This window comes from Arachis stenosperma, chromosome 2, assembly GCF_014773155.1.
Source record: "Arachis stenosperma cultivar V10309 chromosome 2, arast.V10309.gnm1.PFL2, whole genome shotgun sequence".
NCBI lineage: Eukaryota > Viridiplantae > Streptophyta > Magnoliopsida > Fabales > Fabaceae > Arachis > Arachis stenosperma.
This window is the reverse complement of record NC_080378.1, coordinates 17,582,533-17,586,675: the sequence shown is the minus strand read 5'-3', so window position 1 is coordinate 17,586,675 and position 4,143 is coordinate 17,582,533. Positions and strand designations below refer to the sequence as shown.

The following is a 4,143-nucleotide window of genomic DNA, read 5'->3' as shown; positions in this document are numbered from 1 at the left end:
AACATTCTCTACAAGTCCATGAGCTTGTTTTCTTGAATTGTCTGCCATCTCTAATGAGATTCTTGCAGCTTGCACCTCAAGGATCCCTAATTTCTCCATTACAGAGAGGGGCATGAGGTTTACACTTGACCCTAAGTCACACAAGGCCTTCTTGAAGGTCATGGTGCCTATGGTACAAGGTATAGAAAACTTCCCAGGATCCTGCCTCTTTTGAGGCAGTTTTTGCCTAGACAAGTCATTCAGTTCTTTGTTGAGCAAGGGTGGTTCATCCTCCCAAGTCTCATTTCCAAATAACTTGTCATTCAGTTTCATGATTGCTCCAAGGTATTTAGCAACTTGCTCTTCAGTGACATACTCATCCTCTTCAGAGGAAGAATACTCATCAGAGCTCATGAATGGCAGAAGTAAGTCCAATGGAATCTCTATGGTCTCATTTTGAGCCTCAGATTCCCATTGTTCCTCATTGAGGAACTCAGAGGAGATTGGTACACGCCCACTGAGGTCTTCCTCAGTGGCGTCCTCCTCCTCTCTTTCCTCTCCATATTCGGCCATGTCTATGGCTTTGCACTCTCCTTTTGGATTTTCTTCTGTATTACTTGGGAGAGTGCTAGGAGGGAGTTCAGTAACTTTCTTGCTCAGCTGACCCACTTGTCCTTCCAAATTTCTGATGGAGGACCTTGTTTCATTCATGAAACTTTGAGTGGTCTTTATTAGATCAGAGACCATTGTTGCTAAGTCAGAAGTATTCTGCTTAGAACTCTCTGTCTGTTGCTGAGAAGATGATGGAAAAGGCTTGCCATTGCTAAACCTGTTTCTTCCACCATTATTGTTATTGAAACCTTGTTGAGGTCTCTCTTGATTCTTCCATGAGAAATTGGGGTGATTTCTCCATGAAGAATTGTAGGTGTTTCCATAGGGTTCTCCTAGGTAATTCACCTCTTCCATTGAAGGGTTCTCAGGATCATAGGCTTCTTCCTCAGATGAAGCTTCCTTAGTACTGCTTGGTGCATTTTGCATTCCAGACAGACTTTGAGAAATCAAATTGACTTGTTGAGTCAATATCTTATTCTGAGCCAATATGGCATTCAGAGTGTCAATCTCAAGAACTCCTTTCTTCTGACTAGTCCCATTGTTCACAGGATTTCTTTCAGAAGTGTACATGAATTGGTTATTTGCAACCATTTCAATCAATTCTTGAGCTTCTGCAGGCGTCTTCTTCAGATGAAGAGATCCTCCAGCAGAGCTATCCAAAGACATCTTGGATAGTTCAGAGAGACCATCATAGAAAATACCTATGATGCTCCATTCAGAAAGCATGTCTGAAGGACATCTTCTGATTAATTGTTTGTATCTTTCCCAAGCTTCATAGAGGGATTCTCCATCCTTCTGTCTGAAGGTTTGGACTTCCACTCTAAGCTTACTCCATCTTTGTGGTGGAAAGAACTTTGCCAAGAAGGCATTGACTAGCTTTTCCCAAGAGTCCAGGCTTTCTTTAGGTTGAGAATCCAACCATATTCTTGCTCTGTCTCTTACAGCAAAAGGGAATAGCATCAGTCTATAGACCTCTGGGTTAACCCCATTAGTCTTGACTGTGTCACAGATTTGCAAGAATTCAGCTAAGAACTGATGAGGATCTTCCATTGGAAGTCCATGGAACTTGCAATTCTGTTGCATTAGAGAAACTAGTTGAGGCTTAAGCTCAAAGTTGTTTGCTCCAATGGCAGGGATAGAGATGCTTCTCCCATAGAAATCAGGAGTAGGTGCAGTGAAGTCACCCAGCACCTTCCTTGCATTGTTGGCATTGTTGTTGTTTTCGGCTGCCATGTGTTCTTCTTCCTTGAAGAATTCGGTCAGGTCCTCTAAAGAGAGTTGTGCCTTGGCTTCTCTTAGCTTTCTCTTCAAGGTTCTCTCGGGTTCAGGGTCAGCTTCAACAAGAATGCCTTTGTCTCTGCTCCTGCTCATATGAAAGAGAAGAGAAACAGAAAGTGTGGAATCCTCTATGTCACAGTATAGAGATTCCTTGAAATGTCAGAGGAAAAGCGAAATAGAAAGAAGAAGGAGAAGAAGAATTCGAACTTTAATTAGATAAGGTTCGAATTGTGCATTTAGAAGGAGTGATACTCCATAATTAGAAGGATGTGGGAAGGAGGGAAGAGAATTTTCGAAAATTCATTTAAAAGATTTTGAAAACATTTTGAAAATTTGATTGATAATTTTCGAAAATTAAAAGTGAAAAAGAAATCAAGTGATTTTTGAAAAAGATTTTGAAATTAGAAATTAAAAAGATTTGATTGAAAACTATTTTGAAAAATATGTGGTTAAAAAGATTTAATTGAAAAGTTATGGTTTTAAAAAGATGTGATTGAGAAGATATGATTTGAAAACAATTTTAAAAGATATGATTTGAAAACAATTTGAAAAGATATGATTTTAAAAATTAATGACTTGCCTAACAAGAAAAGATATGATTCAAACATAAAACCTTCCTCAACAGAAAAGGTAACAATCTTGAAATTTTGAATCAAATCATTAATTGTTAGTAAGTATCTTTGAAAAAGGAAAGAAATTAATTTTGAAAACATTTGATTGAAAAGATATGATTTGAAAAAGATTTGATTTTGAAAAACTTTGAAAACTTGAAAAAAAATTGATTTGAAAACAAAATCTTCCCCCTAGCACCATCCTGGCGTTAAACGCCCAGAATGGTATACATTCTGGCGTTTAACGCCCAAAATGCTACCTCTTTGGGCGTTAAACGCCCAACCAGGTGCCCTGGCTGGCGTTTAAACGCCAGTCTGCCTTCTTCACTGGGCATTTTTGAATGCTCAGCTTTTGCTGCATAGTTCCTCTGCAGTATGTTCTGAATCTTCAATTCTTTGTATCATTGACTTGAAAAGACACAAATTAAAAATATTTTTGGATTTTTAATAATCAAAATGCAAAAGGAATCAATTAACAATGCATGCAAGACACCAAACTTAGCAGTTTGTATACTACTGACACTAACAATATGAGAATGCATATGAGACACACAAAATGCTTCAAGTCAATAGAATTCAAAGATTAGAACACAAAAATCATCAAGAATTACTTGAGGATCCTTAAGACACATGAATGAATGCATGCAATTGACATCAAACTTAAGATGAGACACTAGACTTAAGCAGGAAACATCAAATATTTTTGGTTTTCTTTTTATGATTTTGTAAATTTTTTTGTGTTTTTCGAAAATTAAGTGGGAAAAGGTATCAAAATCCTTGATGAGAATTCTAGGAATCAGTGCAATGCTAGTCTAAGACTCCGGTCCAGGAATTAGACATGGCTTCACAGCCAGCCAAGCTTTCAAGGAAAGCTTCGGTCCAAAACACTAGACATGACCAAAGGTCAGCCAAATCTTAGCAGATCACTGCTCCAAGAGCAAAATTGATGAGAATCAACAAGCTCTTGTGATGATAAGTTGAAACCTCGGTCCAATCAGATTAGACATGGCTTCTCAGCCAGCCAGATTTCAACAAATCATCATGAAACTCTAGAATTCATCTTCAAGAATTTCGAAAAAAATAAATACCTAATCTAAGCAACAAGATGAACCGTCAGTTGTCCAAACTAGAACAATCCCAGGCATTGTTACCAAAAGCTTGCTCAAAACTTGAACAATCCCCGGCATTGTTACCAAAAGCTTGCTCAAAACTTGAACAATCCCCGGCAACGGCGCCAAAAACTTGGTGCGCGAAATTGTGAACAATACTTTTCACAACTCTCATAATCCCTGGTCATGAACTCCAAAAACTTGGTGGTTCAATTCCATGGCATTACACAACTTCGCACAACTAACCAGCAAGTGCACTGGGTCGTCCAAGTAATACCTTACGTGAGTAAGGGTCGATCCCACGGAGATTGTTAGCATTGAAGCAAGCTATGGTCATCTTGTAAATCTTAGTCAGGCAAACTCAAATGTATATGATGATGAACGAAAATAATAGAGAAGATAAAGATAGTGATACTTATGTATATCATTGGTGTAAGAGCTTCAGACAAGCGTATGAAGATGCCTTCCCTTCCGTCTCTCTGCTTTCCTACTGCCTTCATCCAATCCTTCTTACTCCTTTCCATGGCAAGCTTGTGTAGGGTTTCACTGTTGTC

At 38.5% G+C, this 4,143-nt stretch overlaps 1 non-coding gene across 1 annotated transcript; it reads left to right on the top strand.

Moving 5' to 3' along the window:
- Nucleotides 1–1,311: 1,311 nt before the first annotated feature.
- LOC130964258 (small nucleolar RNA R71) lies at nucleotides 1,312–1,419 on the top strand. The gene has a single exon (XR_009080359.1). It is a non-coding gene; the product is annotated as a small nucleolar RNA R71 (small nucleolar RNA).
- Nucleotides 1,420–4,143: the final 2,724 nt, after the last annotated feature.